The 12,570-nt window shown below is 40.4% G+C and overlaps 1 protein-coding gene across 2 annotated transcripts in view; it reads left to right on the plus strand.

Annotated features, from left to right (window-relative positions):
* Positions 1–12,570, plus strand: part of LIG4 (DNA ligase 4) — a 67,978-nt gene that overhangs the window by 40,206 nt on the left and 15,202 nt on the right. The window lies entirely within an intron of this gene.

A 12,570-nucleotide genomic window follows, 5' to 3' on the forward strand; every position in this document is an offset into this window, starting at 1 on the left:
TTCTTCTGACAATTTGAAATCAGTTGGCTAGCAATATTAGATCTTGTCTTCAGTGAAGTTAAAATATTAATTTATAAAAAGGGGAAAGAGCCTGATCCCATCTGAACAGGTTTCAGACATGCAGCAGTGAGGATGAACATAGTCAAGGACGTTGGCACCACACATACCTAGACAACTGGCCAGCCTTTGAATAGGATATTGAAACCTGTGAGCCCCAGTTTCCTTGTCAGCAATATTGCTCTTGCCATACTGTTGCAGTCAGATTTAAAATGGAAATGTATGCAAATGCATTTATACCTCACACAAGTATCTGACCTACTGAAGGTGATCCAGTTATTAAAATTGTAAGTGGGCCACATTTTGCACTCATTTGTCAGCTATGCCTCCTGAATGCTCAGAATAACTGCCCACCCAGAAGTGCAGCCCCTGCCCATCCCGCCATTCCTCGGCATTCAGGTCACGCTTCTTCACGATGAGCTGAGTCACCTGAGAACGAACAAAGGTCTGTGCTTCCTCAAGTGGCCAAAGACAAGGAAAGCAAAATGCATTTGTAGGGTAGGATTGGGGAGTCAGGCTCTCACTTCATGGTCTAGAAATAGACTGCAAAGGGCCATAAACACACAATCATTGTGGATTCACAGCAGACCACTAACAGGGCATTAGGAGTATAACAATTCCACTTCTTTTAGTATAAGGCTGTGGAGGATAAGAAACACACACCATTACTTGATGATTCAGACAAAATTGGAACGTGAGAGGGACAAGCCTGCTTCTGACCAACGTGTGTCTTCTCTATTGCAATCCACCACCAGGACACATGGGCACAGGTGCCCCTCCCATGCCTCAGTTAGAAGTTCTGGGACTTCCTGATGGGACAAGGAAAGGCCTTTCCTTGTGGGGGCCTATCTGGAGAGCTGGAGATCGAAGAAATAGGAAATACACACAACCATTTCAAGGTATGTCATCCTTCCAACTTCCTGATCCCAGGACATTGTGGATTCTCCTCTTACACACTGGGATTAGTCAAGTTTCTCCAGAATATATATATTTCTTTATTATAAAGAATCTATATGTGATTATGGAGGCTGAGAAGTTCTAAGTTCTGAAGTAAGCAAACTGGAGACCCAGGAGAACCAATGGTGTCAGTTCTAGTCCAAGCCTGAGTCCAAAGGCAGTTGAAGACCAATGGCCCAAGCTGGAAGACAGTCAGAGTGAAATTTCCAAACCACCCCCCAACTTTTTGTTCCATTAAGACGTCCAGTGAATTGGATGAAGCCAACTCACATTAGGGAGGGCAATCTTCTTTGCTCAGTCTACTGATTCAAATGTTAATCTCATCCATACACCCTCACAGACACACCAGAATCATGTGTGACCAAATGTCTGGGCATCCCGTCAAGCTGACACATAAAATGAACCATCACAATGCTTCACTCCGGGCTGGGACACCTTTGACCAAATTTATTACTTGGAGTTTAGTATTGGAAAGTTGCTTACATTTGGTATGGTCATGGATTCTTTACACTTAGGGGATCCAAGAAAGAGATTCAGGGGGTTGACAATTGTGTGTGTGTGTGTGTGTGTGTGTGTGTGTGTGTGTGGTGGATATGAGAATTTCAGGGGGAAGCCTTCATATGACCTCATATGACTTCAGTTGGGTTCACAGCCTTCATATAACTCTCAGTTGGGTTCTTGACGCCCTGCATGTTAACCACAATGTGGTCTGATACCACAGGATATAAGTCAGAGTCCTGACTGGGGCAGAGGTGTCTAGATGCACAGATCTCTTCAGCAGGAAACCTTGGGAGACAGCTCTCAGATTTTCTAACCTGCTGTTGAAGGCCCTAACCTTCTGTGCTCCTTCTAGACAGAGAATTCGATATTTAATGTTTTAGTGGTTATTAAGGCATATGTGCTGATTCACTAATATAATTCACTCTTAGAAATGTATCCCAACACTCCACTACTTGGGATTTGTGACCTTTGGGGGACAGGTACTTCATTGCCTTTGAGGACTCATGTGATGAGAGATGTCATTTTTCTCAGAGTCTGTTTGGGGGTAAGTAATTTTAAATCAAGAGGAGTTATATTTTCTAAGCTTTACTCATGAAATTCTGCTATATTATTTCCTAGGCTTCCATATGGATTTGTCTCTCACTTCGGCTCAAAGCTTGGCCATGGTGTATAACAAAAATATGGCTCCCATCACAGAACCATAGACCCCGTGAAACAAAAATCTGATAAATAGGGGGAAATAATGGAAAGATTCTAAAAGTATATTTTATATTTTCCTTAGCATTCTGAGGAGATTATTGATTTTTTATCTCAGTGTCTCCTATTTGTTTAACCACTTTCCTCCTTTTATGCTAAAGTATTTCTAAATAACAAGAGCAAACAGTTTTATGATATCAATAATTCAAATTCCTTTTAATTTAAAAAATACAATCTTTTAAATGTCACATTTGTCTCATGTTCTACTTTTCATTACAATATTCCCTGAAGCGTGGATCTTATGACTAAGAGAGCCTTTATAGTCATCATAAATATGAGGATGCTCACAAGCACATCGGTGTGGTCTTTTTGCCGACTGCACAACCTTACAGAGCATTTGAAGATTGCATTTAGTTATTCATGGAGCCACCCAGTGAGAGCAATCGCTCACATGAATATTAGTTGAGTGCATGCTTTGAGTAATATATTTTACTTGCTTTATTTGGTGTTAACGTGAAATTCTATCAAACATCGTGGCATGGTTCATCAGTTCTTGCGACGGGAACAATTCCTGGGAGGGCCAGCAGGTGGCAGCATAGAATATCGCAAAACGCAGAAGAGCCTCTAAAAAAATCTGGGCACTTACAGACTGTTATCTCTTTACTCTGACTGAGTCCTCCCGGGCCTCCCAACCAGCCTCAAATGTGAAAGTAGCATGTGTCTATATGCTGATGATGAAGTAGCTTCTCAAAATGGAGATTACATATCATATTAAGGCCAATAATAATAAAAATAGCTAAAACGTACTGAGGGATAAGTCATTCTCACTGTTCTAAGCACCCACTATGTACCATTTACCGAATACTCATAACAACCTTCTGTTGGTGTTATTATCATGCCCATTTTACAGACTAAGAAACGGAGGCAGGGGCTTTGCCCAAGCTACTGAGTGGAGGAGGTAGGATTTTAAACCAGGCTGTCTGCCTCCAGTTTCTTAACCGCAATATTATGTTGCTTAAGGGTGGGATATGTAATAATGGATTAAAATTAAACATGTTAGGAAAAATACGATGAATTTCCTGAAAAGAAACTTGAATATTAAAGATAATCATCAATTGATGGCGAAAACATTACATCGTTAAGGAGTTATCCAGTAAGAAATAAAGAAATGAATGAAGAAAACTAGAAGTCATTCAAGCAGGAAAGAAAGTGGGATTTCACGGAGTCCTGGAGTGAAGGGGTGTGCAGCCTGATGGAGAGCAAAGGAAGGGCAGGGGAAACAAGGGAAATCGGTGTGGGCACACAGAACCTCTCGGGGCCATGTGGGGCCGCGGGGACTGGATCTGGAGCGCTATTGAAGGAATCGATCTTTACCATGTCCTTGTGCTTCATCAACACTGTCTAAATCCAAGATGATTTCTGTATCCTAGCTCGAGTTGTGCTGTAACAAGATTACATAACCCCACAGGAGGGGACTCAGACAGAGCTTAGGGAATATTTCTACCCATACTTTCTTCCTTGTGTGAACACTGGGAAGCGTAAGCCGCTTTACCAATGACCTTTGATTTAATAATTTACTGACATATCTACTCATGGCTTCTCTCCCTAAAACCTTACCCTCACCCTGGAATCCAGGTCTCTGAATACACCTCTGGCTTTTGTCCTTATATGCATTTGTTTATCTTGTTTTCTAGAACCTGGAGGAGCCCCTCCCTCCTGGGGCCCCTTTCAGTGATGGTTCTTGGATGAATGTTGGTACTGACCAAGGAGAGGCAGAATGATGGGGAAGAGAAATGGGGAGCAGGAGGATGTCAGAAGGGCTGGCATAAAGAGCAGCCCGTGTTTTAAAAGTAATGTGACAAAAGCCTTCTCTTGGCGTTGTCGGCTCTCTGGTGGAACAGTGCCGTCCCCAGCCACACTGTAAATTCTTTGAGAGGTGAAGCCATGTTTTAGTTAACTTTGAGTCCCTCCCAACCTTATCTATAGCACTTTGTGCCCAGTAGGCACTTGGTGGCTGGTTGTAGAGAGGGGATGCCAAGTCCAGCTCACATGGCACCTGGTTTACCTTGGCTGAACATGGACACCACTTCCCCGAGTTTCTTAGAGCCATGGGTCAATGGGGGAGCTGGCCAAGCTGAAATCAGGCAGAAAGCCTTTCTCGAATTTGGAGGAGAGAATAAACCACTACAAAATACGGCCGTGAAGAGAACAGCCAGGTGGTATAAGTCACAGCTTACAGAGTAAAGAATATGCTCAGGGATGCTCTGCAGGCCCCTGTCAAAACCAGGAGCTACATTCTTTCACTCACAGATTGCAAGAAAAATTAAAGCACTGCAGGAGTGCGAGATCCATCCATATGCAGCACAGCCTCTGTCCCGGGTTGGAGCAGGAGGTCGGGGTGGGGTTTACGCCTCTTGGAGGAAGGCTGGGGGATGCTGAGCAGCCTCAGGAAAGTTCTGCTGGTAACTAGTCCCACCAGCACATGGGAGCCTGGAGCTGTACACACCAGTCTGGGGAATACAAACATTCAGTGCATAACTCTCACCAATGGTGGGAACATCCCTTTGGGAGCCACTGCGTTAAAAGCTTTATGTCAGGTTTAGACTTCTTGTGGATATTTCTTTCACTCCAGCCTTTGCAATAATGTCTCTCTCTCTCCCCCCTACTCATGACAGGTCTTTGAGGACAGGTACTGTTTTTCTAACAGCACTTGAATATTCTGAGATGAATTTATATGTCTTTTTTTTTTTTTTTTAAAGATTTTACTTATTTATTCATGAGAGACAGAGAGAGAAAGAGGCAGAAGGAGAAGCAGGCTTCCCTGCTGATCAGGGAGCCCGATGCGGGACTTGATCCCAGGACCCTGGGATCATGACCTGAGCCGAAGGCTGATGCTTAACCATCTGAGCCACCCAGGTGCCCGAATTTATATGCCCTTTAAAACTGAATAAAAATGCAATTATGAGTGAAAGAAAAGTACACTAAGCAAAATGAAGAGGACAGAGGCCACCAATGATACCGCCCAATAGAGCCCATGATTACGTGTGAGTTACGGAACTGATGATATAGTGCAATGTTCTTGACAGTCTTTTTACACTTAAAAATATTTTGTGCTGACAATACCTGGGCCTACTGGTATATATAAAACAAAATTAAGAGTAGGATGGAGCGCCTGGGTGGCTCAGTTGGTTAAGCGACTGCCTTCGGCTCAGGTCATTATCCCGGGGTCCTGGGGTGGAGCCCCACATCAGGCTCCCTGCTCAGTGTGGAGTCTGCTTCTCCCTCTGATCCTCCTCCCCTCATGCTCTCTCTCTCTCTCTCAAATGAATAAATAAAATCTAAAAAAAAAAAAAAAGTAGGATAATAAATGGGGTGCCTGGGTGGCTCAGTTGGTTAAGTGTCTGCCTTTGGCTCAGGTCATGATCTCAGGGTCCTGGGGTCGAGCCCCAGGTCTTCGGGCTCCCTGCTCAGCAGGGAATCTGCTTCTCCCTCTCCCTCTGCTCCCCACCCCTCGGCCCCCCAACTCATGCTCTTTCTCTCATGTGCACTCTCTTTCTCTCTCTCAAATAAATAACATCTTTTTTAACCAAAGAGTAGGATAATAAAAACTTACCTGTGTACTCTGAAGCAATTTTGTCAAGAACCTAAATACAATCAAACCTCTCTGTATAACCCCTTTTATAGTATACATGGGGATTAGAGGAACAAGTTAAATGACCAAGAATGCAATCGGCAAAATTGAAGATATGGGAAATTTTACATGGAAAAAAATAACTACTTCTTAAATTATAAGTGAAAATGACAAAATAGAGAGGAGATTGTTATAGATTAAAAGAAACATCAATAAAATATAACATTTGGGCCTCATTTGCATCCAAATTCAGGAAACTTTTTTTTTTTTTAGACATTTGAGAAGACATGATGTGACATTGACTTGATATTAGATTATGTTAATTGTTGTTATTTTATGATAATAGACTTGTGTTAAAGCAACATCCTATCTGCTGGTAGTACATGTTGAAATATTTACAGACAAAATGATATAGCAAGTTGGATTTGCTTTAAATATTCCAGTAGATACTTGTGTTTCCAGCTACAATGGACCTGATTCTAGCAAAGCACTCCTTCTGTATCCTCCAAAATTAGAAAAGTAACATATAAAATAACCCTTGTCACCCATCTCCTCACCCTCCCAAAAAATCTGTTCAGAGACGTCAGAAAGCAGCCAAAATTGTCAAAATTCGAGGATTCCAAGATCACTGGGAGAAGAGAAAATCACTGAGGCGAGCCTGACCTTCCATGCTGCATTCCCCATGAGGCATTTGCTGATATTTAAAATAAGCTAGACAAGGGGTTGAGAAACCAAGGAGAAATCTGAGCAGACCGCAGTGACCATGCAGAGCTTTTGGCTCTCTCACAGCACCAGGACTCTAGGACTGAAAGTCAGCCTACCAAACCAGCTAGGATTTGAGGGACCAACTCCTCGGACTGAGGTGTAAGCAAGGTTTTTGTAAGTTTCACCAGCCTGGATGAATGAACTTGAGTTTTGGGCCTGCCAGGGAGGAGGCACTCTCTTAGACATCCCAGACTCTTAGTTGGAATGATGGAAGGACTGCTTTCTAAGAAAAGTGTAAACCCGAAATTGACCATGTCTTTTAGAGTCTGAAACCCCAAACTCAACTAAGCACCAGGAACTTTACTCTTGTGGCCACAGACTAGAGAGAAAACAGCCTCATCCCCAGGTGGGAGACAGAGGTGCATATGCTGCCGAAATCAGTTCCCCATCAGGTTAGGAGGTTCTCTCTCTATTACAACTGCTGTCAAAAGCTAGGTGCTCACATAGATACACTCTACAATTCGTTATGTTAATATCCAACATTAAATCAATAATTACCAGGTATGTCAAAAAGCAGAGAAAAGAAAAAACAAACAGTAGAAGTAGAACAATAGAAACAGGTGATCCAGATGCTGGACTTGCTAGACACAGTCCTTACAATAACTGTGATTGTTAGGTTCAAGGCAATGGATGTCAGTCTGGAGGATTTCTCCCGAGAATCTAAGTGTAGTAAAAAGACTTCAAGGGCCCTCAACTGAAAAAATACAGGAGGTGAAATACACAGTTTTAATTGCAGATTATATTCAGGTGCAGGGAAGATTTGTCCATTGAAATATCCAGAGAGAAATGATGTAACATACAGAAAAGTACATGAGAGACATAAGAAATGAAAGAGGTCTCGTGTGAAATTGAAGTCAGAAAGGGGAGGGGAAAGAATAGGGCAGAGGCAATATTTGAATGGATAAAGTAGAAACAATTTGAAGAGATAATGTAAGATAAACCTTAAAAAGAGAGTGTACCACAGATCAAAGCAGGATGAATGCAAAGAGCACCACGCCCAGGCATATCATTGCAACACTGTTGAAGCAAAGTAAAAAGTAGAAGAGAAAACTCTTAAAGGTAGCAGAGGAAGAAGATGCATTCCCTTCATACAGACAATAAAAATTCCAGTTGATCTCTCAACAGAAAAAATAGAATTTAGAAGATAATTGGGTAATATCTTTGAAGTGCAAAAAGAAAATAATTGCTATTAAGAATTCCTTACTCACCGAAATTACCTTTCAAAAAATGAAGGCAGAATAAAGGTATTTCCAGAAAAACTAGCACTGGAGTAATTTGTTGCCTATAGAACTATACAAAAAGAAATGGGGAGGTGAGTTCATTAGGTACAAGGACAATGATCACACATATAAGGAAATTATTCCATACAGAAGACTATGTGTTAAGGAAAAAGTGAAAAACAACAGACTGAGTAAATATGTGAGTAAATCTAAAGAATATTGATTGTACAAAATAATAGTAGTAAACATCCATGGAATTTAAAATATGCATAAAATTAAAATGCAGGTGACAATTACATAAATGGCAAGAAAAAGGGAATATGTGGACTGAAAATGTTCTAAGGTCTAGGAATTGCTAAAAGTAGTCCTTTTTACTCGACTATCATAAGTCAAGGATGTAGGTTATAATTTCTAGAATGATCACTAAGAAAGGGCAATAGAAGGTAGAACTGATGAAATGAAGGAAGGGAAATATGGTAAAAACATCTAATTATTCCTAACCCCCTCCCCCATAAAAGACAGAAGAACATAAAACAGGAGGGAGAAATATAAAACAAACAGTGACACAGTACATTTAAACCCCAATCAATTACGAATTGAAGACTTAATATTGTGAAGATGGCAATATGCCCTAAATCGACATACAGATTCAATCTAATTCCTATGAAAGCCCCCCCAAAAATCCCCCCCTTTTTTGCAGAAATTGACAGGTTGATTCTAAAATTCTTATGAAAAAGAAAGAGATCTAGAAGAGCTAAAACAAGTTACATTCTTTGTTTTTCAAAAATAGTTTAGAATATTTATTATATGTCCTATACCTTTCTTGTTAAATATATCCCTAAGACTTTTCATAATTGTGTCAATATTGTCAATGATATTTTTTCCTGCTGTGTCCATTTCTGGGTGCTTATTAATGAAATATACAGAGATGATTGATTTTTATTGCTGTAATGTGTACAGCCACCTTCTCAAGTTATTAATTCTGGTTGTTTCATACCAGAGTCTTGGATTTTGTAGCTATGCAATAATGTTATCAGTGAAAAGATACAGTTTAGTTGAGTAATATAATCCACCGTATCAATGGGCTAAGGAAGAAAAAGCCTCTGATCCTATCAACTGAAGCAGAAAGAAAAGCATGTGAAAAATTCCCAAACTGATTCATGATAAAAACTCTCAGCAGATTAGAAGTAAAGGGAACCTCCTCAACTTAACAAAGAACATCAACAAAAATCCACAGCAAAAATCATACCTGTTGTAGAGCAGAGAGATCTCACTTCACATCTATTAGAATGGCTAACACCCAAAATCCTGACACCACCAGAGGTGAGGACCTTCTTTCTGGCTTACATACTTTGTGTTCATGTACTCCCATGGCCTTTCCTCGGTGTGTGTGCAAGGAAACGGAGAAAGCTCTGGAGCCTTTTGTCTTCTTATAATGGCACTAATCCCATCATGAGAACTTCACCCTCATGGCCTCATCTAAACCCAATTACCTTCCAAAGGCCCCAGCTCCAAATACTACTAAGTTAGGGATGAAGGCTTTAACATACAGATTTTATTCAATCCGTAACAGTGAATTTGCAAAATTATAAGTAGCTGAGAATTACTGCTGCATAAATTGCAGATGGAGAAGAAAGTAAATAGAGATGAAAAACTGGGCAATATTCTATCTTGAAAAGTCTTACTAAGGAACTCAGATTTATTATGTAGGTTATGGGAAGCTACGGGAGACTTTCCAGAGAAGAGCAGCGTGATGGGAGCAACATGATTAGGTTTATTCAGGTTGTGAATGTATTGGAGTGGATGGATGGCAAGGAATAGTGTGAAGGAGGCCTTTGTGAAACCTATAACGAGAGCCTAAACCAAGGCAGCATCCAAACAATGAGGACCGAGGGGACAGAGCAGCTATGAGATAGAAAAAGCAAAATCCTCCAGACTTGGAGAAGATTAGACACAGGAGAGAAAAGAAATGAGGTACAGACGGTGATGGAAGTGCTACACACTTGATCTAGAAAGAGAAGTAAAATTCCATCACACGGGTGGTTAAGCTGACTGAGGAACACACATTTGGATTTGTTAAGTAGGCATTTAAATATCCATCCATTTGGACTTGGAAGACAGAACTTTTAAGGAGGACAGTAGGTAGTGTTGAATCCCAGAGAAAAGTCAGAAAACATAAGGACAAAACACTAACCATTCAGTCTAGCAAATTCTGCGTAAGACGGTAGGATCCACAAAGTCAACATTTGTCAAAGTCAGCATTACTTGGAAATGCAGTGTAACACACAGCCATGGAAAAAACTCAATATATTTATCCAGAAGTGTATTATCTAGGGGATAATTTACTGAAAAGTAAATTGACTGTTCTCTACTCAGAAAGAGTAATTACCAGGTAACATGGTGACGTGAGCTTGGACTCACTAGTACGTGGTGCCTCACATCAACGGGTTTCAGTGGTTGGATGTAGCTCAGTTTGTCAATTTTTTACTTTTTGGATGTGGTTCAGTTTAACCTGAAGCTACCCTCATTCCAAAATAGATAAAACCAATGTGCCTCCTAAAGGTCATGAGTAATAATCCATGTGAAGTCTCTAAAATAGTATAAAATTAATTTACTTTTCATCTAGACTACTTTGATATCTACCTCTGGAAAAAATCATAAAATTGAAGTTAATTTAAGTATTTTCTTGTTGAGCTTTCCTAGCCCTTCTTATTAAAACTCCAAATGAATATCTTTGATCATTCTCAGAAAATGCTTTTCAAATGCCCACTCCCTTGCTGGCTCAGTGTGCCTTAGCAAACAGTGACCAATGGGACCTCTGAGTGATTTAATATCAAGGTGCCAAGCAATTTAAGATTCCAGAGCACCCTACAGGAATGCAATTATTCCCTATGAGGATTTCATCGTTCTCAACCTGGAATGAAGTCTCTACAAGTAGAATTGCCCTTTTTTCTTGGGAAAATATGAGTTTCTTTGCTCATAATATTCTATGTACTTATATTCAATTGGAGGGAAAAATTGTTTTGGCTGATCTGAAAACACCTTTGCTAAAAAACTGCAGGTGGTTTGTATAGGAAAATAATGTTCATCCATATTTATTCATTTTGAGAGATTTTTAGGGCACATGAAACTAAAGTGCTAATAACTTTAGTTTAATTTATGCATACCCTGCTTTGGTTTCACTTTGAGCATCTATGCTCTTTAGAAGAGGTATGGCGGGCAAACTAAGATGGGAAGGAGTTTTTATACAATCCTTTCCCCAAGATCTTGGGTTGTTTGTTGGCAAAGTTAGTGACTATTTTCTTCCTTCCTTCCTTTCTTTCTTTCTTTCTTTCTTTCTTTCTTTCTTTCTTTCTTTCTTTCTTTCTTTCTTTCTTTCTTTCTTTCTTCCTTCCTTCCTTCCTTCCTTCCTTCCTTCCTTCCTTTCTTTCTTTCTTTCTTTCTTTCTTTCTTTCTTTCCTTTCTTTCTTTCTTTCTTTCTTTCTTTCTTTCTTTCTTTCTTTCCTTTCTTTCTTTCCTTCTTCTTTCTTTCTTAACTTAAATTCAATTAGCTGGGGCAACTGGGTGGCTCAGTTAGTTAAGCATCTGCCTTCAGCTCCGGTCATGATTCCAGGGTCCTGGGATCAAGTCTCACGGTGGGCTCCCTGCGGAGGGGGGGTGTCTGCTTCTCCCTCTCCCTCTGCCTCCTCCCCCCTGCTCATGCTCTGTCTCTGTCTCTCTCAAATAAATAAATAAAATCTTAAAAAAAAATAAATTCAACTAGCCAACATATAATACATCGTTAGTTTCAGAAGCAGAGTTCAGTAATTCATCAGTAGTGATTATTTTCTATAGAGCTCATTACAACATGTAAGTGCATATCTGAGTGTGTCTCACACCAACAGTACCATTTGGATTGCAACATCTGAATTTATCCATAAGTGAACGTGTTGCTTCATTATAATGCGGTGAGCATTATCCCAGGCTTGGGTCATGATGTGCCCGGCTTGAATCCGGGTCGGGCGGCTTGCTAGCAGAGTGAATCTGGACGGTTAGCCAGCCTCTCGGTGCCTATGACCTCAGTGTCCATGTGCCCGCTGCACAGCCAGGGCGCATCGCTTAGAACAGTTCCCCCAAAATTATAAGGGTCCAAAATGTTTAGTATTCTTTTTCATTCTCTCTTCCTTTTCTTTTTTTCCTCTTCATAGTATTTTCACAATTATTATTTTTCAACATCTGCTTTAGTAATGTTGAAAATACAGTTAGGAAAAGCACAGCTGTCTTAAGCTATATAGAAATATCCATGAGATGCTTCCATTTTATTTGGAGGAAACTATACTTTGGAAGGTGTTGAAGTCGCTGTCTTTGGTTTTGCCACCATTCCTCCCGCATGGTGTTTATTTCCTGGAAGGAGAGAGCCTATGGTCTCAGTATTCTCATTATCTTTGCTGAGAAGTGATACTAGTATTTTGTTCCTGATTTACTTATGAGATTTTCCTTCTGACCTCCAACTTCCTTTCTGGCTTGAACTTAGTTTTAAGGTCCAATAAAATAAGAGGCTAAAAGTCTGTTTGGTGAGATGCAGGTTGCATATTCTGCTTGATAGATACCAAATATTTATGGAGACTGCTCTGAGCACCTCATACTGGGTTAACCAATAAGAACAAAAATTTGAAAGAAACAGTTTCTGTCTTCAAAAGTTTCTAGTTGAAGTGGCCAGTGGATTGAAACAAGTGCAATTTACCACATGGTAAATCCTTTGAC

This window comes from Mirounga angustirostris, unplaced genomic scaffold (genome assembly GCF_029215605.1).
Source record: "Mirounga angustirostris isolate CCGP_5_RB_7025 unplaced genomic scaffold, mMirAng1.0.hap1 SCAF_3, whole genome shotgun sequence".
NCBI lineage: Eukaryota > Metazoa > Chordata > Mammalia > Carnivora > Phocidae > Mirounga > Mirounga angustirostris.